The sequence below is a fragment of the Salminus brasiliensis genome, chromosome 21, assembly GCF_030463535.1.
Source record: "Salminus brasiliensis chromosome 21, fSalBra1.hap2, whole genome shotgun sequence".
Taxonomy (NCBI): domain Eukaryota; kingdom Metazoa; phylum Chordata; class Actinopteri; order Characiformes; family Bryconidae; genus Salminus; species Salminus brasiliensis.
In genome coordinates, this window is record NC_132898.1 from 33,828,653 (window position 1) to 33,851,060 (window position 22,408).

Consider the following 22,408-nt stretch of genomic DNA (forward strand, 5'->3'; position numbering starts at 1 on the left):
GTTAAACGGTCCCATTGTCCAACAAGAACCCCAATGGAAAAACAGCTGTGCTGATGTTCACTCTCATTGGATAGGTTTACTCTATGAACAGAAGTATTGGGACGCACCTCTTCATCAAAAAAATTTAATTCAGTCTCATTCAGCCACAGGTGTATAAACTCCAGCCTCTAGTCCTGCAGTCTGTCTTTCTTCCACACATCAGTGAAAGAACAGGAGGTTCTGAAGAGCTCACTGAACTCCAGCGTGGTTCTGTATGTAATAGGAGACACCGCTGCACCAACAACAACAAGTCAGCTGGTGAAATTTCCTCCCTCCTAGATCTTCCTCCATCAGCTGTGAGTGGTGTTATTATGGAACAGTGGAAGAGTTTAGATAGAATCACAGAGGAACCCCCCCATCATATTGTGTAGGTAGATTAAGTAACCTTTGTTCAGTACAGTTATGAAACAACGCAATTCAGTTAACGTCAACCATTATTAGACACTTTGGGGCGGTGGTGTCGAGAAGTCTCAAGTTGTCTCTACCTCTTTACACTGCAAATCTACACTGAATTTGAATGATAACGCAATTAATTATGCATTTACCAAAGTGCCCCACCAGTAAGAACTTGTGATGAAGTGCAAATAGTAGCATTGTGCAAAAACAGTAGTTCACAAGAGCAAAATGTGTAATAAATATGACAAGGATAGTGTTCATATATATATATATATAATATATATCTCACACCCACAGACCAAATTGTTGGTACCCCTCGGTTAATGAAGGAAAAACCCACAATGGTCACAGAAATAACTTGAATCTGACAAAAGTAATAAATAAAAACTATGAAAATGAACAAATGATAATCCAACATTGATTTTGAACCATTGCTTCAACAGAATTATTTTTAAAAATAAACTCAGAAATCATGGTACCCCTGAAAATAATGTGACCAAAGGGGCATGTTAAATCAAGGTGTGTCCACTAATTAGCATCACAGGTGTCTACAATCTTGTAATCAGTCAGTGGGCCTATATATAGGGCTTCAGGTAGTCTGTTTGGTGACATGGTGTGTACCACACTCAACATGAACCAGAGGAAGCGAAGGAAAGAGTCTCAGGAGATTAGAAAGAAAATGATAGACAAGCATGTTAAAGGTGAAGGTTATAAGACCATCTCCAAGCAGCTTGATGTTCCTGTGACTACAGCTGCACATATTCAGAAATTCAACCTCCCTGGACGTGGCTGCAGGAGGAAATTGATTACAAATCAAAGAGACGGAAAATATGAATGATAACAAAAGCCCAGAAAAACTTCTAATGAGATTAAAGGTGAACTTCAAGCTCAAGGAACATCAGTGTCAGATCGCACCATCCATCGTTGTTTGAGCCAAAGTTGACTTAATGGGAGACGACCAAGGAGGACACCACTGTTGAAAACAAATAATAAAAAAGCCAGACTAAAATTTGCCAAACTACATGTTGACAAGCCCCATAACTTCTGGGAAAATGTCCTATGGACAGATGTTCCAAGGCACATCAGCTCTATATTCACAGATGGAAAAATGAAGTATATCAAGAAAAGAACACTGTCCCTACTGTGAGACATGGAGGAGGCTCTGTGATGTTCTGAGGCTGCTTTGCTGCATCTGGCACAGGGTGTCTTGAACCTGTCCAGGGTACAATGAAATCTCAAGACTATCAAGGGATTCTAGAGAGAAATGTGCTGCCCAGTGTCAAAGCTTGGTCTCAGTCGCAGCTCATAGGTCTTGCAACAGGATAATGACCCAAAACACACAGCTAAAAACACCCAAGAATGGCTAAGAGGAAAACAGTGGACTTTTCTGAAGTGGCCTTCTATGAGCCCTGACCTAAATCCTATTGAGCATCTTTGGAAGGAGCTGAAACATGCCGTCTGGAAAAGGCACCCTTCAAACCTGAGACAACTGGAGCAGTGAGCTCATGAGGAGTGGACCAAAATACCTGCTGAGAGGTGCAGAAGTCTCATTGACAGTTACAGGAATCGTTTGATTGCAGTGATTGCCTCAAAAGGTTCTGCAACAAAATATTAAGTTAATGGTGCCATCATTTCTGTCCAGGCCTGTTTCATGAGTTTATTTTTTTTAAATAATTCTGTTGAAACATTTTTATTTTATTTTATTTTTATTTATTACTTTTGTCAGATTCAAGTTATTTCCTGGACCCATTGTGGGTTTTTCTTTCATTAACGTGTGTGTGTGCGTGTGTGTGCGCCCTGACTGATGAACCGAGCCGATCCGAAGATGTCTGAGAAACACTACCACTTGATGAGGTTCGTCAAAATCATGTTCTAACAAAAAGAATATAATACATTTCTATAATAATAAATTCATATGCATATTTACCCATCATTCATGGAGCACATTAAAAGTGTACTATTTTATGTTCAAGGTTTAAGAAGGTGCTGTGTTCAGATCCAGAGTGAGTGGCCTGTAGAACAGGCTGAATGATGCACAGGGAGGGGGAGATCAGAGGACCATGGATGAACTGGGCTTTAGAAAAGAAGGGAAAATGGGGGGACTGTCTTTAGAGTCACTGCTAACTAAGGCAGGGGCTTGACACTAGAGGTCAGTGTTGTGTAGTGATCTAACTGAAGGTTTAAAAAAAAAAAAAAAAAAGTGTGAATTTTTATTGATCATTTTCGTCCCATGTTTTTTATTTAAAAAGTATAAACATTTTTAAAATATCAAAATATATCATTTACTTATTTCATTCAGTGATAAACAGCATGTATCTGCTCATGGTTTGATCACTCTTGTTTTACTTTAACTTTGTGTTCTGTAAAGTCACCATCTGGAGAAACTAATATTTAAGAACATAATTTTTTGAGATTTGTTTTTGGGACATAAACATGAAGTTTGTTGCAAAAGTAACTTAAAGTAAAGATATATATATATATATATATATATATATATATATATATATATATATATATATATATAGCGTAACTATTTTTTAATATATAATATCATAATTAGACCTCAGGGGGAAATACAAAGGCAGAGCTGTAAAAGGGGACTTTAACTGTGTAACAGTGTTTTTACAGGTTTCTCCCCAAGCAGAACCGCCCTGCTCATCTGATGACCCTCTTCTACTTCCACTCCGTCCAGGCCTCTCAAATCTATTTCTTGGTCTTAAAGCATCTGGACAGAGTCCGGACTCCGGAGTGGGGCCCGAGTTTGGTTCCGTTTTTGGTGCAAACAAATCATTAATAATGAAAAATCCTGCGAACATGACTGACTGCTAATCGACTCAGCCTTTAAAAGACTGTGATTCATAATTCAGAGACTGGCGCCCAGCTTACGAGCCCTGCAGCTGCAGCCGGGCAGATCTCTTGTGTGCAGAAGAAGAGACGGAGAGGCCTGAGCGACTCTCACCTCACATCCCACCGACTGCACTATTGAGCTCTGGCTGATTACAGAACAGTGTAACAGTTCCTGATCTATAAACAGAAATATAGATATGCTCCTGTTTGCCTAAACGACTTATATATGTATGTGTATATGTGTGTGTGTGTGTGTGTGTATATATATATATATGGTCAGATCCATAAGTATTTGGACAGTGACACCATTTCTGTAGTTCTGAAAGTGTCGACTTCATCGGTTCTGCTGATTTACCCACCCGTCCGTAGCTCCCCCTAGCACTAGCGGTGCTCCCGACACTAGGAGGGTTAGGGAGGGTCAGGCTTGACGCAGGTGTCCTCCGATACACATGAAGCCTGACGCGGCCTCTTTCCACACTGTTGCTGAAGCAACTCCGCCGCGCATCTCTTCGTACCGCTTATTGAGAAAAACTAATTTGGAGTCAAATCCAGACCTTTAATCTCCTTCATATGTTATGAAATAATGAGAAAAGAGGCCATGCCTGGTCATAACACTGCTCTGCAGTTAATTGTCCAATTAGTTTTGGTCTTGTGACGACGGAAGATCTGTGTAGAAAATCAATAATGCAGTAGTTTTGTTAAAACCCTTGATTTAAAGCTAAAAGTCTAAAAGAGGCAAAACAGCGAACTGTCCAAATACTTATGCTCCTGGCTGTATATAAATAACCTCTGTTCTGACTGACTACCCTTCTCATACAGAGAAGGTCTGTAGGACGTTTTGGGTTTGTGTGGTTTTGCATACCATAGTTGTAAATGAGCTCTGTTCTGATTGGCTGTGAAAGTAGTCCAGGCTGCAACGCTCTTTATAACACTGGTGTGGGTGGGCGGGGCTAATCTTTGAGAACAGACGGGGTAATGTTCACTTAGGGCCTTCTCAGGCTTGACTGACTGACTGCACCATAAATCCCCAATAATCTTATAAATAACTCATCATAAATCTGATCAGCTTCCTGTTTAATTACATTTCTTGACTTAATTACAAATTACGTCCAAGAAATCAGCGTCCAGTGGAGACCCAGTCTGTGTGATCTATTAATACACAGTTTGCAGCTGCATTTAAATAAGCAGGTCTTACAGATGAAGCCCTGTATTTCCCTACAGCAGGTCTTTTATCCTGAGGTTGGGCGATCCTGTAATCTGACGCAGATGAAACGTGCGGGTGGGGAGAAGCCTGGGTTAATCAGACTCGGGATCACACTGTTCAGCATGTGGACCGAGTTCTGCAGCGGCTGCTGTGCACACTAATGAACAAATGAACAGACCATCAATAAGACTTGGTTCATTACCCAGCCAAAACCGAGCGAGGAGTTTCCTCAACGATACGAGAAAGTGTTTAGCGGCTCTGCTGTGGCAGACAGACCGCCGTCAGAGCTGGGCTTTGTGCAAAAGACCTTCAGGAAGACAAGTGATCAGACTCTGGATGGTGGAGCACTGTTCCACTGTGCAGCGAATCCTGACTTCTGTCATCAGAATGAAACTTTTCCACGTCCTCATCTCAAACCTCCAACCTCCAACATCCAACATCTCACCATCTGGACACGAGAAGAGGAGGAGCTTCAGCAGCAGGATGATAATCCTAAACACACCTCAGCATCCACACTGGACCTCACCATGGTCCTCACAGTTCCCCGACCTGAACATCATTAAACACCTGTGGAAAGAGCAGAGAAGATAACCTCAGAACCTCACAGAACCCCACAGAACTAGAACCTTCTGCAGGAGGATTTTAGCTGCTACAGTAACAGTGTGTGCCCAAATCTCTCCTTCAGGCCTTTTTTTGTAAGTTATTTTTATGAGTTGTTTGAAGGTATAAATGCAGGATAACGTTGCTTTAATGTTATTTATAAGGTATTTATATTACAGACTTCTCTGTCATATGACCACGCTGCGCTGTTAGCGAAAGTGCTAATCCGTCGAGTGCTGATATGATATGCATCGTATGGAGAGCGCTGTGTACCGGTACTGGCTCTAAGACACTGAGAGTCGGCCAGGTGTGATCTGGCCTGTGTGGAGAAGCACATCTGATATCCTTCTCCTGCACAGAATCTCTTTTCTTAAGGCCTGTGTTGTCATGGGAACAGTCCTCACCTTGACCTGTCGACTGATCGGATTCGCCTCACACGACCCAGACAAATATTAATGACCCATAATGGACACTAATCTTAAGCCTGTGCTTCCTTCAGCCTTTTCAGCCCGTGTTTGTGAGGAGGGGGACTGGTGGCGCAGGGCTGACGTTCACAGACTCCATATTAACTATTTATAAGAATAATCAGAAGCCCTGAAGCGAGCGGCGGCAGGCGGAACAAATATATGAGGAGGAATGCGTGCAACATGACAGCATGATGTATAATAGGCATTATCGGTGTCGGTGATAATGACCCTTGGATGTTTGGGAGGATCACTGTCGTGCATTTCAATGAGCTCGATGCGACTGTGCTCATGTGGAACTTAATGCACTGTTTGTTCCAAGCTTACTGTTGGAGAAGCTAAGATCTGCCCTTAAACAACACCGTCTGCTTCTCCTCTGGAAGTCTTTACATTCTGCTGGTCATCATTACACACCTCACTGTGAAATAACTGTGAAGGTTTACTGCAGAACTGCAGTTAAAAGGCCGTATGCAGCGAGCACTGCTGTCGCCTACAGAATTGCTGCTGTGCTAATTTACAATGGAAGCATCTGTTTAATAAAGCTGATTACTGTAAGAATGGTCCTGACACATTTCAGTGGAGTTGAAATGTTGGATCTTACAGTAATTTGCTGCTGTTTACAGAACATACTGTAAAAGTCCCCTCAGAATACAGCAGAGCGATTCAGGACTGTGTCTAAGTCTGACTTAGATCCTTTATTCTTGCGTTTCTGCAGTGTTTTTCCTTTCTAACTCGTCCTGCAGTTTTTATGAAATGGACATCGTACAACTCCAGCTCTTTGATCTGATGCATGATTTCTGTGGCAACAGATTTGACAGAATTACTGAATATTCTTATTTCCTTATTTTGTCACAATGATAAAAACATACTAGCAACACCCAAACAACCACATAGGGTACCATTGCAGCCACTTCTCAACACTGTAGATACCACCTCATCAACCACCTGAGACCTTAGAAATGACCAAGAAACACCTTTGAAGCACCATAGCATCTATTTACAACACCTTAGAAACCATTTGACCCCCTAAGATACTACTGGCAACTACAAACCTTTGTTTCATTAGTGACCACCTAGCAACAGCTTAGCAACAGCCTGTCTTTGGTAAATGCAGTTTACATCTTTTGTTCTTCTAACCAGGATGTTGGTTGGTGTTCAGTAGTTTGTAAATCCATACATACCGTCCACGCCTGCAGCAAAGCGTAAGACTCCAAAACAGCCGTTAGTGCAGATTCAACATCAGATCACATATAAGTACATAAGAAACCCAGAGCACACATCAGGGGTATGAAAACACACTGTAATTTTATCATGCAGTATAAATACATCTAAATCATAAACTGGTCACTGGAGAAGGTCGGTAGACGTTCTGCTGTGCAGCTGAGGTAAATGAAGTGATGTACATGTGAATTAGGCCCTGCGGAGTGGATGTTTGGGTTCTGCTCTCGTCGCTTGGCCTTCTGTGCCGAAGCGCAATATTTAGAATACCGCCATTCACTTCCTTTGTGACGGCCTGCTGCTTCCCGAGGGTAGCCATGGTGATCAGGGGCATCAACCGATGGAGAGAGAGACACTCTTTGAGCAGTTTTGGGGGAAAAGAAAGAGGGGGAGGACAGTTTTGAAGAGGCAGGGAGGGTGATGGAGGGGGGATTCAAGGCTTGAACAGAATAAACCCGTGCAGAGAGAAAGGAGTGCTTTCAGAGACAGAGAGGGGTCAGTCTGATTTGCACACAGCCCTCTGCCTCTCAAACTGCGGCTGACAGCTTACGTTTTTATCAGCGGAGAACACATTCCGCCCAACAAGAACGCGCTCATTTGAAATGCGGAGTCGAAGCCAAGGACAATGGCCCAGCAGGACGGGACACAGGCATCTTTTTTGCGAATCAGAGTAAACATCGCTCCCCCTTATTTATTTGCAGAGCGAACAACAGCGCCTGCGGAAGGCGAACACGGCGTAGGGATGAACACCAGCCGAGCCGCGAGCTGAAGGCAAAAGCAGATCTTCAGGAGGTTCCAGAGCTGCTGTCTTTCAGGCAGCTCAAAGGAGCCGGCCCTGCCTTTCAATTCCGTTCTCTCAGCATCCCTCAGCGTTCAGCGCCACCTACACCAGCCTCACCAGCTATGCCAACCACGCCACCTACACCAGCCACACCAGCTACACCAGCTACACCAACTACACCAACCACACCAACCACGCCAACTACACCAGCTACGCCAACCACGCCACCTACACCAGCCACACCAGCTACGCCAACCACGCCACCTACACCAGCTACGCCAACCACTGCACCTACACCAGCCATACCAGCCACACCAGCTACACCAACTACACCAACCACACCAACCACACCAACTACACCAACTACGCCAACTACGCCACCTACACCAACCACACCAGCTACACCAACCACACCAACCACACCAGCCTCACCAGCTATGCCAACCACGCCACCTACACCAGCCACACCAGCTACACCAGCTACACCAACTACACCAACCACACCAACCACGCCAACTACACCAGCTACGCCAACCACGCCACCTACACCAGCTACGCCAACCACGCCACCTACACCAGCCACACCAGCTACGCCAACCACGCCACCTACACCAGCTACGCCAACCACTGCACCTACACCAGCCATACCAGCCACACCAGCTACACCAACTACACCAACCACACCAACCACACCAACTACACCAACTACGCCAACTACGCCACCTACACCAACCACACCAGCTACACCAACTACGCCACCTACACCAACCACACCAGCTACACCAACTACGCCAACTACACCAGCTGCACCAACTACACCAGCTGCACCAACTTCACCAACCACGCCAACCACACCAACTACACAGGCTGCAGTACAATGAATCCACAACAGTGCTGTTTCTACCTCCAATAGTAAAAATCTCGTAACCCAGAGACCATGTAGAACAGGCCTGTGTGAAACAGCCGGTGTGTGAGAGTAGATCAACTGTAACAGCAGCAGAGCGTGTGTGTGTGTGTGTGTGTGTGTGTGTGTGTACACACAGCCACAGACACACCGAGCATGTTTTGAGTCATCACTAATTGGAAGGGGTCTGTACAGCTAGTCATTACTCTGTTAGCATAGGCTGCGGCTGACTCGTTCGCCCCAGAGAGAGAGAGTACATTAATAAGTCATGTCGCTGTTCCCAGTGCCTATATTTACAGGACATCTCAGAAAACACAGAAGACACAATGCCCTCTATGGTCTCTCCCCTCTGTACTTGAGTTACTCCGTCCACTGATCCCTGTCCTCGTACCCAGAGGTCTGCTGATTCTGGTCTGCCCACTATCCCACTATTCAAATGAGCCACTATGGGTTCTTCAGTGTTGTTGTTCAGCAATTATGGAATTCATTTTCACGAACTCTGTGAAATCTTCGTGGGCGTCGCCTTAGGCTTCTCATTCGGGGTTCAGAACCAGAGCTCTTATAAACTCTCAAATTTGGTCCAGTAATGGCCTTTTTTCATTACGCATTTTTTGTCACGCAAAACCTTTACACTGTGTGTGCTTTAAGATACAGGGTAAACAGCCTGTCTTTAGATGTTCTTCAGTATTATGCTTGCACTGGAGTGTCTATGGTACTGAGAGTTGTGGGGACAGATGAGGGATTGGCTGTCGCTCCCTTTCTGAGTTCTTATGTCCCCTTTTAAATAAATACGCTGCAAAAGAGAATCAACAGACACATCCATCACTGGCGGCTGCAGGAGACAATGATGGATCTCTGGCGGCTGCCCTGGCAGGAGCTGGATAAGTGACACTGGCACTTTCGACATAAGAGACGACTGTTGGAAAAGCAGCAAATGCACGCTCAGCCTGTATTGTGATGCAGAGAAATGACTGATGGAGGTGTGTGTGTGTGTGTGTGTGTGTGGTCCCTCTGAACAAGTGTGGGCTTTTCTAAGTAGTGTTCAGTTCAGTACTGCGGGGCTATGTAACTTCATCCCTGCTAACTCTTGTTAGGAGAGAAGTCCTCCATGTTAACGGATGTGTCCACACCAGCTGCTGGACGTGTGGGAGATAACGAACAGGTTGAGGTTTAACACTGAGTGTGAGTATGTATCCAGCATGTATCCAGCATGTATCCAGCATGTATATAGCATGTATCCAGCATGTATCCCGCATGTATCCAGCATGTATCCAGCATGTATCCCACATGTATCCAGCATGTATCTCGCATGTATCCAGCATGTATTCAGTATGTATCCAGCATGTATCCTGCATGTATCCAGCATGTATCCAGCATGTATCCTGCATGTATCCAGCATGTATCCAGTATGTATCCCGCATGTATCTAGCATGTATCCCACATGTATCCAGCATGTATCCAGTATGTATCCAGCATGTATCCTGCATGTATCTAGCATGTATCTAGCATGTATCCAGTATGTATCCAGCATGTATCCCACATGTATCCAGCATGTATCCCGCATGTATCCCACATGTATCCAGAATGTATCCCGCATGTATCCAGCATGTATCCAGTATGTATCCAGCATGTATCCTGCATGTATCCAGCATGTATCCAGTATGTATCCAGCATGTATCCCGCATGTATCTAGCATGTATCCAGTATGTATCCAGCATGTGTCCCACATGTATCCAGCCTGTATCCAGCATGTATTCAGCATTAATCCGCATGTATCCCGCATGTATCCAGCACGTATCCAGTATGTATCCCGCATGTATCTAGCATGTATCCAGTATGTAACCAGCATGTATCCCTCATGTATCCAGTATGTATCCAGCATGTATCCTGCATGTATCCAGTATGTATCCAGCATGTATCCCGCATGTATCTAGCATGTATCCAGTATGTATCCAGCATGTGTCCCACATGTATCCAGCCTGTATCCAGCATGTATTCAGCATGTATTCAGCATTAATCGGTATGTATCCAGTATGTATCCCGCATGTATCCAGCACGTATCCAGTATGTATCCCGCATGTATCCAGTATGTAACCAGCATGTATCCCTCATGTATCCAGTATGTATCCAGCATGTATGTGAGGTTAAAGGCCTATTTACAACCCAGCTGTTTTTCCTCTAATTGGTGGGCTAATGGCAGCTCTCTATGGAAGCTCTGCTTCTACTGGCTAGTTTACAGCACTACAGCAGAACCCCCATAGTTTAACACTGTAATTATTCCTGTGTCTTACCAGGTAGTGCTACTGTCCTCTCAGTGCTGCGGAAGAGATCGTATCCTGTTAGCTTTTAGCCTTGCCTTTACTCGCTTTCTGGGTTTGTGTTTCTCGAGCCTTACTAGTAAAAAATAATCCAGAGTTTTCCCTACAGCTGTGAGTTTAGCAGATGATGGAAAGAAGAGATAAAGTGCTAGCATAGGTCTTCGTTTGCCTTTGTGGCTTTCTCTTTGTGGCGTGCCGAGCTTGAGCTCCTCTTCTGCGAACACTGGCACAGGAAAAGCCGAGGCCTGGAGGTGATGACCTTTCCCCAATTTCAACACCATATTCCTCCAATTTTCTCCAGCTCTGACTAAGACTTTCTCTAGTGGGTGGGGTTTATGTAAATTTTGGATTTCAATGCAACAAAGACTGTGATGTAACAGTTTTGGGGGGTTGGAATCGGCCTGTTTTTTAGCTCTGTTTTGGTTCTGCTGGATGTTCTTCTGAAGGAGGACTGCAATGTCAGTATTAATTGTATTATTATATACAATTATATATTATATATGTATAATTATTAGCATTCATTGTAATATTAGATTATTTAAGAGTAAATCTGCTCACTGCTGAGATCAGACTCTTTTTAGACATCGTTTTCACAGCTGATTATAACCTCAGAAGAATAGTGTATACAGAAACTCTGTGCTCCGTGGTCCTGACACTGTACAAAAACTGAGCGTGTATGTGTCTGTGTATGGCTGCCTGCCCAATTTGTGAGTGTTTTGACTTTGTAGCTTGTCACAGCTCCTGTTAACAGCCCTCAGTTCTCCCAGCATGTGTGGTAGGTGCCAACCCCATAAATACAGCCTCTGTGCCCAACGCTCAAGCTCTCCCGCCCTTCTGCTCCAAGATTGATCCCTCATCTCCACCCCTTCCTTTCTCTCCTCTCCGCCTGACCCAACGGCTTTAGAAGCCCCTTGAATGGGGTGAAGCACAGAGGCTTCAACAGATGGCCAAGACTGGCCCGATTCAGTCACACTGCCGCCACATGAATGCGGGCACAGAGATAGCCCAGAAAGAGTGTGGGGAAAACATCCGAGAAAGTGCGGATGGGAAGGAGAGAGGGCGAGCAGCAGAGTCCGCCCTGGCCTGTGTGTGGGAGAGAGAGATGGGAGCCAGACGGGGTGAGGGAGCTCAGGTTAAAGGGATAGTTCGGTGGTTTTCACACTAATGTCTGTCTGCTGCCTCTGTAACGTGTGATCAGTTGGCATGAACAGGAATTTCAGTCTGTGGATGTGTGAAAGAAGCCAGTGGGAAGAGGCTCGAGCGGAAGCATCTGCCTGTTGGTGTCGCCTCCAGGGGTGTTTCGTGTTTTGTGTTTTTTACAGTAGAGTACGTCAAGATAAAAATAAATAAATAAATAAATAAAGATTCAAGCTACAGATGAAGCAGATAGAGAATCAACTGAAAACCTCCTTAAATATGCAGGAGAAAATGAGTTTAACCAGTGTGGGGCGAGAGAGAGAGAGAGAGAGAGAGAGAGAGAGAGAGGCTGTGGGAGAAATTGAATTGTAGATTGAGGGACTTCTCCCTCCCTCCCTCCCTCTCTGCCTCCCTCCCTCTCTGCCTCTTTCATTTATCTGCTATGCGGCCACGCCTCCCTCCTTTCTCCTCTTGGTGTGTCTATATCAGTGAGCTGTGCAAGAGTGCCCACTCACACGGCTAGCTAAGAGACAGCCAAGGGCTGAGGTGGACTGAACTGAGGCAAGCAGGTGACCTCCTGCAAGCCCACCTGTGTGACCTCCATAAGCCCCCCCACAGCGGCTTCGCTTCTCAATAAGGACCTCCTTCAGGTTTCTCTGGGACGGCGGGTGTAAGGTAGGTGAATCTGCCCTACTTTGCACTGCACGGTTCAGTAAGCAACACTGACTGATGATGCACAGTCAGATTCCTCCAGCAGTGCAAAATGATGCTGAGCCGTGTGGTGCAGAGAGTGAGGAAGTCGTATTGATCGGATCTGATGTAATGGAGTTCTCCAAACAAGCCAGTGAACTTTGCTTGGCAACATTACCTCCAGCCTGAGAAATAAGCCTTAGGCTTGTGTGTTAATGGTCTCGTTTTCAGCATCATAAAGGATCAGCATTTAAATGGTTCACTTAGCTTGAGAAACTGTTACCTCCAGCTTTTCTCCAGGTATTAATCTGAGCTGTACCTTTTATCCAGGCAATCCTGTTGGTAAAGTAGCTTTTAGCTTTTTTCTTTGTTCTAAAAAGGTCGTACAGGATGAGACTGAATCTTTTAAAAAGGCTCTAACTGGTTCCAAGAGCAGCGATGCTCCAGAAGATCCAGTTTGGTTTGTGGAGAACTTTACAGTGGTATTTTTTTAATGAGCCGTTTTCGTATAGAAAACGAAGAACCTGAGCGTGAAGAACCTTTTTCAAATTAAAGAACCTCCATAGAATGTTTTGGTTCTACCAGCATAGTTCTCTAGATCCGAGCTAAGAAGCTAACGTTATCTGAGTTTAAAGCTGTAATGAAGGGCAGTACACTGTGTTGTTACATGCCTGTTATGTGGAGGTTCTTCAAATTCTAAAAAGGTTCTTTACTCTTATCAGTAAGAGACAGATTTTTACTCTCTGGACCGTTCACCATCCATCGACAGGTTCTTCTACAGTCATGCTCCAAAGAACCCCTTTGTTTCCTTTAAGGGTGTTCGGCCTTTGATCAGTTAGGGTTAGGGTTAGGGTTACGGTGATGCTGTTCCAGCCCGACTGTAATATGCAGGTGCAGCAGAGTTGTGATTCTGGACAGGTTGTTAGAGGTAAATGCACGGCTGTGGGAACCAGTCTGTGGCGTGTTCATCCCCTCATCATGACCTCAGAGCAGAGGGTGTGTCAGAGCGCTTAATCCCAGAAGTCAGCACCCGCCCTACGGGTCAAGTAGGTCACTGAGAGTAAACGCTCATTGAAAGCCCTGCAGCCCTGCGGGGTGAAATATTCATCAGCAAGCAAACTTCCCCTGCTGTTTACAGCGTGTGTAATGACACGGCGGTGGAGGCTGAGAGATCCGTGCCTGTTTCATTCATTATTCACTCTGCACTCTGCCTCCGCTCAGCCCCACTTCAACTGGCCTCTTTTCCCCTCTGCTGGAGTCTGGACTTGAGTAGCCAGCCAGGTGCTGCCCTTCCCATTTAGGCTCACTGGGTGACTAACAGGCTGTATGTACACATCAGAATCTCCAGGGTTCAAGTCGGGCATAAACACTGGCGACAGAGCCCATGACGTGGGGGTCCCAATGTGGACCTCTTATAAAGTAGCTTACTCAATTTTACTGTCCTTCTAATGTTCCTGGATCCACAAGTAGACACCCCTGACTTAACTCAAACTGTGGTTTTACTGTTTTCATTATTGTGGCCTTTATCATGCTAACAGCAGGGTGTGAGGTCATGGCGCTGTACCAGCAGTACACTCCCTGTATAACAGAGCCGTTTGCTAGCTGTAGGTATTTTACTACCCTGGCTTAATAACAGCTGCCGTGTCCACTGCCGTGGTTTCTCCTGTTGCCTTTAGTTTGCTCTCTGGGGATCTTTTATTTATGTGAATCTTTTGTTTTATTACTGGGTTCCTGCAAAACATGACATCAGTTGTAAAAAAGCACAGATCAAAAACAGATCAAAAACAGATCAATCTGATTGGATTTGATTTAAGATTCTTCTAAAAGGAAATGATGATGTGAGAAGGTCGAGGCCACATAAATTATAAAATAAATGCCGGACTTCAACTAAAATGTTCAGTTATTCACTGTGCCAATGCTGCAGTCTTTTTTACACACCAGTAACAGCCAATTAACATCAAGATGCCAATGAGCCAATTAATATTAACCCCTTAAACAGCCTACGGTCCGCCAGTGAGCCAAGTGTTCTATTAGCAGAGAAGAGCCCCCCAGTCTGTACAGACGCCCCTGTACTTACTGAGTAACCCTTAGTGTGTGATGAGCCCTGGACTGTTCAGGGGTTAAAGATTGATGCTCAGTGACTCTGACAGTGTTTCAGATTCTGTAGAAGCAGAAGTGCTGTTTTATAAAACACATATAAACAGCAGGACGTGTGGAAGAAAGCCTCCTGATAAACAAGTAGTGCTGAGACTGCGCTCAGAGCTGATCACTCCTTAAAATGACGTAGCAGCTGAATCATCTCTCCTCAGGTCTGATAGTATTGAACATTAATTCTGTAGTAAATAAACCTGAGCTCTGAAACCCGTCTCAAAGAGTCGACTTTGATTCAGATGCAGTTGGGAAGTCTGGGACGATGCTCAGGCTTTGAGATATGGGAGTTAATCCTGAGTTTGTGGACCAGCATCAAGTCTGACCTGTAAGATCTGAAAGCTGCCTCTAACCGCGCTGTTGACCGCTGGGTTTCTCTGCGTGTACTTATGTCTACATTACACACTTTCTGTATCACATATGAAGACACTTCGTTTTCCGTAACAAAGTTCCAGCGTTTTCCCAACAAGTTTTCAAAGATTTACCAAAGTAGTTCAGCAGAGACTGCGGATCAGTGCGAAATGTAGCATGTTCGCTCATCTGGGATTTCGCCCTGACAGAAATAAAGGGATTTGATCTCAATTCCCTGATTTTCTGAGTGGGAGCTATTTGGGGTTTGTCTACATCTGGGAATAAGAGAGGGACCTCACAGGACGTAATGTTATATATTATGTAGGCTAGACGCTACAAATAGATGTGCTACGCCGATCCTTGTGCTGATAGGAATAACGCCTGATCTGCTCGCTGAATGCACGCTCTTTCATTGCTGTTCAGGCTGGTGTTCCTTACACGCCTCTGCAGGTCTGTAGGGTTCGCATGAAGGAAAAGGATATGCATCTTGTTCTGCAGTGAGGAGAAAGCGCTATTGGCAGTCCATCACAATCTAACCACTGAGGCATGCCACCGGAGAACTGGCCTGACAGAGGGTAGATATCAGTGACAGTGTGCATGCGCTCAAGGTGACATCGCTGACTATAGAAGTGGGTGTGGCTTGCTGCTCCCTGCTAAACGAGGGATGTGACATCAGTTCATAGTTTGCCATAAGCACCTTGTCAAGCCATGTCTTATGGACATCTACTGACCCAATCTTGGTGCCAGACACCACAGGACACCCTCAGAGATATAGTCCATGGCTCAATGGGTCAGAGCTGTTTTGACAGCACGAGTGGCCCTTACACGTTATTAGGCAGGTGGTTTTAATATTCTGGCTGATACTGACTCTGCTCAGGCAACTATGAATATTTGTGTTTTGTTCTCTTAATTTGGAGAATCCGGAAACATTCCAGGACAAAAATGGACATGGGACGTTTTTAGCACCAGACAGACTAAAACAACTATTTGGCCACAGTCCTTATTTGGACATTCACAATGAGACCCACACTCAGACCCGTCAGGCGTTCAGATTAGACGGATGGAGCACGTTCAGCGGAGAGCGGAGCAGTGAACAAAGCTATATCTGATTTTAATGAAATGCGGACAGTCACAAAGTTTTACAGCGGCACTGAATAAAGCATGACATCATATCAATATTTGATCAGAGCAGGGAGAGCTGTAACTGTGTGTGTGTGTGTGTGTGTGTGTGTGTGTGTGTGTGTGATAAATGTTTCACTAATTAGGAAACTCTTTGTTTATAAAGGCTCTTTTTCTCTCTGATCTCTTTGTAAGTAGCTGGAGTTCAATCCCATCACCTCCTCGACCCCTATTTCAGACTTACAACATTAACCATGTATTTACACCACAGATCCAGGGTCCGGGTATTCATTCTAATTTGTGGATTTGGCTGCAGTAAGGTGTACAGACACAGGTGTTCAGTAGCACACCCACAAAAATGGTTCCTAATAAAGCAGATTACTGTGGAGGAGATACACATGAACCAAAGGACTCCATGCCCAACACCAGGCGTCAGCTAGAGGGGTAAAAAGCCCTGGACTCTGGAGCAGCAGAACTACATTCTCTGGAGCTCCATCCAAAACTTTTGGAATCTTTGGTGTGTCGTTTATGATCCAGAACTAATCATCTAAAATCAGTGCCTGACCTTACTGATGCTCATGTGGCTAAATGCAATCCGATCCTCACAGCAATGTTCCAACATCTAACATAAATCCTTTCCAGAAGGGTATAGGCTGATTCTGCAGCAAAGCAGGAACAAACAACCTGTTAATACCTCTGATATGAGAAGGAATGTGAGGTTCATTCAAACCTTATAAAACATCATAATCCAGTGGTTTACAGTACAGTACAGTACAGTTTTAAAGGCCAAATCCCTGAAGACTGCTCACACAGCCACCGCTCACCCTCATAACTGCAGCAGTCATTTTAAAATACTGGTGATTACTGAGTTTACAATAAGAGCAGAGTGGGGTTCATTGAGAATGCCGTCTGATGAGTGATGTGATTTACCACTGCAAGCGTCTAATCAGTTATCAATGAGATTTGCTTTGTGTCCCACAGCGATCTGTAATTACTGTCAGTGAAGCTCACAGCGCCGATAAATCTCACATCATAAAGCCCTCTCTGATATTTCATGGATAATCAGCCTAACAAGTCCCATTCTCGAGAAATACCAAAGACTGGAGGACTGTAGAGATACGGGGTTTAGTAGCAGGCCGCTGCAGAGAGCTCACTGTTATATAAACGTGACTGCACTTAGCGATTCAATCATCAGCCAATCTATTAAAAGGAGCTCTCGCCTGAAATATCAGTTTTTACCCCAAACACAGTCAATCAACAAACACAACCAAGCCAAGGTGAAATTATTAAAGCCACAAGGCTGCTCAACCAGCTGCTGTAGACCTGCTGCTGATACCAGTCTGGAACTGGAGACTAACTGGATTAGGATCAGATTAAGGGACTGGGGTCAGGGTTAGGTTGTGGGTTGAGGTTGAGGTTAGGATTAGGATCAGGGTTAGGTTGTGGGTTGAGGTTGAGGTTGAGGTTAGGGTCAGGGTCAGGGTTAGGTTGTGGGTTGAGGTTAGGGTCAGGGTCAGGGTTAGGTTGTGGGTTGAGGTTGAGGTTAGGGTTAGGGTTAGGATCAGGGTTAGGTTGTGGGTTGAGGTTAGGGTCAGGGTCAGGGTTAGGTTGTGGGTTGAAGTTAGGATTAGGATCATTGTTAGGTTGTGGGTTGAGGTTGAGGTTGAGGTTAGGGTCAGGGTCAGGGTTAGGTTGTGGGTTGAGGTTAGGGTCAGGGTTAGGTTGTGGGTTGAAGTTAGGATTAGGATCAGGGTTAGGTTGTGGGTTTAGGTTGAGGTTGAGGTTAGGGTCAGGGTTAGATTGTAGGTTGAGGTTGAGGTTAGGATTAGGATCAGGGTTAGGTTGTGGGTTGAGGTTGAGATTAGGATCAGGGTTAGGTTGTGGGTTGAGGTTAGGGTCAGGGTCAGGGTTAGGTTGTGGGTTGAGGTTGAGGTTGAGGTTAGGGTTAGGATCAGGGTTAGGTTGTGGGTTGAGGTTAGGGTCAGGGTTAGGTTGTGGGTTGAAGTTAGGATTAGGATCATTGTTAGGTTGTGGGTTGAGGTTGAGGTTGAGGTTAGGGTCAGGGTCAGGGTTAGGTTGTGGGTTGAGGTTGAGGTTGAGGTTAGGGTTAGGTTGTGGGTTGAGGTTGAGATTAGGATCAGGGTTAGGTTGTGGGTTGAGGTTAGGGTCAGGGTCAGGGTTAGGTTGTGGGTTGAAGTTGAGGTTGAGGTTAGGATCCGGGTCAGGGATAGGGTCAGGGTTAGGTTGTAGGTTGAGGTTAGAATTAGGATCAGGGTTAGGTTGTGGGTTGAGGTTGAGGTTAGGGTCAGGGTCTGGGTTAGGTTGTGGGTTGAGGTTAGAATTAGGATCAGGGTTAGGTTGTGGGTTGAAGTTGAGGTTGAGGTTAGGATCCGGGTCAGGGATAGGGTCAGGGTTAGGTTGTAGGTTGAGGTTAGAATTAGGATCAGGGTTAGGTTGTGGGTTGAGGTTGAGGTTAGGGTCAGGGTCAGGGATAGGGTCAGGGTCTGGGTTAGGTTGTGGGTTAGGGTTGAGGCTTTTATAAATATTTCATATTTTTGGAGTTGGTCACTGTTTAGATGCTGCATCATCTACGGGAACTCTGGGATGCGAGAACACTGTCAGAGGAAGAAGAGGGCTTTCGGAGTCAGAAATCTGGACATTCTTATAGTCATCGCTGATACTCTCTCTTCCTGTTACGCAATGCTCAAAACCTTCCCACAATGCAGCACACTTATTTTTCCCACAGCCATTACCATGCAATAACTTCAAGTAAACCTTTCCCATAAGAATCGATCCTTCAGGACCTTGTCTCAGATGACGTTAACCCCTGATCTCCTTCCAGCAGCAGTAAGCAGTAGTAAGTAAGTTGATGCTCTGATCAAAGGAAAGTGCAGGACGTAACGATACAGAACCAGAGCTCAGGTCCGAGCGTCTTCCTGTAACAGAGGCCTACGAGTGCTGGAGGACAGGATATCCCGGAAAGTGAAAGCATCCTTAATTATCCCACATTTCTCTTAATGAGACGTCTGTACAGTTCTAATGATATATCAGTATTGTCTGATTGCGTTATTGATTAAACAGAATTGGATTCTTATATCTTAGTGGATTCATATAGCCGACTTCGACTTCAGCAGTGGTGAGAGCTACCTGTAGATCCCGTGATGATGTGAGTGCTGTTGGGCTGAACTTGCTATGACTGTCCGACCAGGCCATGTTGGTCAGCTGTTCCACTTGTAAATGACTGTAAATGTTCTGCACCTGGTTCTAATTCTACACATTTGAAGTGTGGGGGGTTAAACACAGGAAAATGATATTTCTATTAATTCTATTTTATAAATAATCAGTGAAGATCACATGAAGATCAGATCACCAGAGCTTTAAATATGATCGAAAAGAGCTTTTAATGGGGTGTCCTCATTTTTTCAACCTTGAAATGTGATTGGCTGAGAGGCACTCCAATATCTCACAATAACGGCACTTTGACCCTCTCCCTGTATCAGTCCACCTTACTCACATGTAGCCTAGCAACAGCCAGGAAGTTGTACGAGTTATATCTGAGAGTGAGGAGGCGCTGGTAACGAGCTGCTGATGAGTTATAATGAGCTACAGCCCTGACGTCCTGACAGCCACTACAAACCCAAACACTCCCGTTTGAAAGAAAGCTGGACACACTGCCAGCTGCAGAGCGCCACTTCCTGTGTGAAGAGTCCTGCTAAATGTTCCACCTCAGTAAAAACGCTGTAGTGGAGGAAGACGTCCTTCATCAGAACAGGGTCCAGCTCTCCAAACACTGAGGTAGGGGTGGCGGACAGAGAGCTGTCTGACCGACAGTGTTTAAATGCAGCAGTGCTCGTTTACAGATACAGGGACTATGTTTGATATGGATGTGAGACTTCTCAGAACTGTGGTTTAATGGCAATAACACCCTCAAAGTGGTGCTGTACATAACATGATAAATAAACATGATTTCAGCCTCGTGTCTACGAGCACAGCACACTCCTGCCAATATCTATCCCAACTAATCTGAACTGAGACTGGAACGAGTTCCACCTGATAAATTAACACAGAACAGAACTGGACTTCTCTGAATTCTGGTCTTCAGTGTTGAGGCTGTAATCCGTGGAGCAGTGTTCTGTCAGATGGAGCTGCTGGAGTTACTGTTACACTGTAAGTTCTTCTTTAATCAGGAGGACGTTTGAAGATTCTACAAAGAGTAAAGCCTGTGTCTGCCTTCTTCTTTCCACCAATCTCAAATCAGCTTTGGCACAAACCAGCCCCCAGGCCATGTTTCTTTGATTCCACCAGGGCTAGATCTCTCCCAATCGATTCCAGAAGCCTCTCACATATCCAATTAAGAACTCACGCTGCTCCCACAGAGGGCCTCCCAGGAGTCGGCTTCATGCCCCCTACTGTCTTTCTGGTGTTTCTGATGACTGTTAGCCTCTCTCCAACTTCTACCCGGTACAACATGTCTGTCCTGTGTCACAACATGGACAACACAGGACAGCAGAACATCTGACATTCCTAGCTAAACCTACACCAAACCCCACAAGGCAATCTGAGCTAGTTTGTTGTGTATGGGTGGCAAATCTATCACATCACAGTATTTTGAATATTTTCAAAGATATCTTCTTCTTTCTGTGCACTGGGTTGGTTTTCCAGACTCCCTGTGAAGAAATGATGAGACCCGTGACGTGAGTGATGTCCCTTATCATGTGATGTCATTTATCACGATAACAATAAGAAAATAACTCATATTGCTCACCTGTGGAGTGATGATTTCTTTTTATACACTGAGTAAGTGCTACGGAAGTGTGTGATACAGTACATTGAACAGGACAGGTATGGATGAACAGTTTTGTTAGGTGTGGTGCGTCTGGGCCGTACCTGTTGTGTAAAGTAAATCAGATGAGCCGCTGATGGATTAGAACACATCCACACGGAGACTGGAGTTCACAGAGCAGTCGACCAACCAACCCTGTGTTCCTCTTTAAGTTATTCAACATATTAACTTCACTGACCAGCAGCGCATTCTGACCGCTGACCCCTGCATTTATCTCGATTAATATTCATTATTACATTCTACACTGTCTTTACACACAAACATTTACCGTACAAACTGTCCTGACCTGCGTTTATTAATGATACTTGGCTCCTCTTCTTCTAGTCTGAGGACGTTTGATGGGTGAAGAGAACCAGGTTTGGAGAGTCCGAGCATTTCTGAAACTTGAGATTTTGATGTAGCTGATGAGCCATCAAGCTGATGACGAGCCTCGAGCCTGATTTGAAACTATCATTCATATTTTTCTAAACCTTCTGAAATCTGTAAGGCCAAAACATCTAGTTGAGTGTACTCCACGCCCTGTGTGTCTTAGTCCAGCAGCAAACACCACAAAAACATCCTGGGCTGAGATCTAGCACATAATGAAAGCGTCTGGGAGAGAAGGGAAGACCCTGAGTGACATCTGTCACAGAGATGACTGCTAATAGTGAAAGGCATCTGTGAAAGAGTCAGACACTATTCAGAGGGGCATCTGTTTGGACAGTTTACATAAAAGGAGGACACAATGAAGACAGATTCGCTCGGGATCTTGCCCATCTCAAGAGCAGCTGCCATATTCATTCAGGTTCTTCCAAGCTCAACCTCGGCCTCAGTGGCTTGGCGGCATGAATTTGAAGCAGTGTCTGAGTGGAGAATTGAAGGACTGAAGGTGATCTGAAGCCTTAAATCAATACGGCCTCAGATCAATACGTTCAGCTGCTAGTTTCGTGCTGTCTGCAGGTTCTGACCTGAAGAAACCTCGTTTAGCAACGAATGGTGAGCCAGACTGAATTCTCAAGGCAATGTCTGTGTGTGCGTGTGTGTGTGTATGCACACACAGTTATTACTTGCCGCCTTGACAGAAGCATTGAGTATAATTGGTGGTGGGTGGAAGCACGGTAAGCGGGATGTGGGGCTGGACTGTTGTCTGAATGTCTCTGAGACAGAACCTGAGCTGCACGGATTCACTGGAGCTCAGAGAGAAGCGTTCACACGGATAGAGCTGCAGTCCCCTTATCATGCTCCCCAGACATAAGACCCCCTGCATAACGACACCGCTCCCAATAATTCTGATCCTTCTTCGGATCGAATGGATGAGCCACTGATAGAACCCACACTGTGATGGAAAGTGATGGATTTGAACCCTGGTC

The 22,408-nt window shown here is 45.1% G+C and overlaps 1 protein-coding gene across 2 annotated transcripts in view; it reads left to right on the plus strand.

The window, feature by feature from the left end:
- Positions 1-12,424: 12,424 nt before the first annotated feature.
- The window catches only part of sulf2a (sulfatase 2a), a 47,274-nt gene continuing 37,290 nt past the window's right edge, over positions 12,425-22,408 (plus strand). For both annotated transcript variants that reach the window (XM_072665504.1, XM_072665505.1), the window contains exon 1: positions 12,425-12,583. The gene's annotated coding sequence lies outside the window, so the exon portion shown is untranslated. The remainder of the gene's footprint in view (positions 12,584-22,408) is intronic.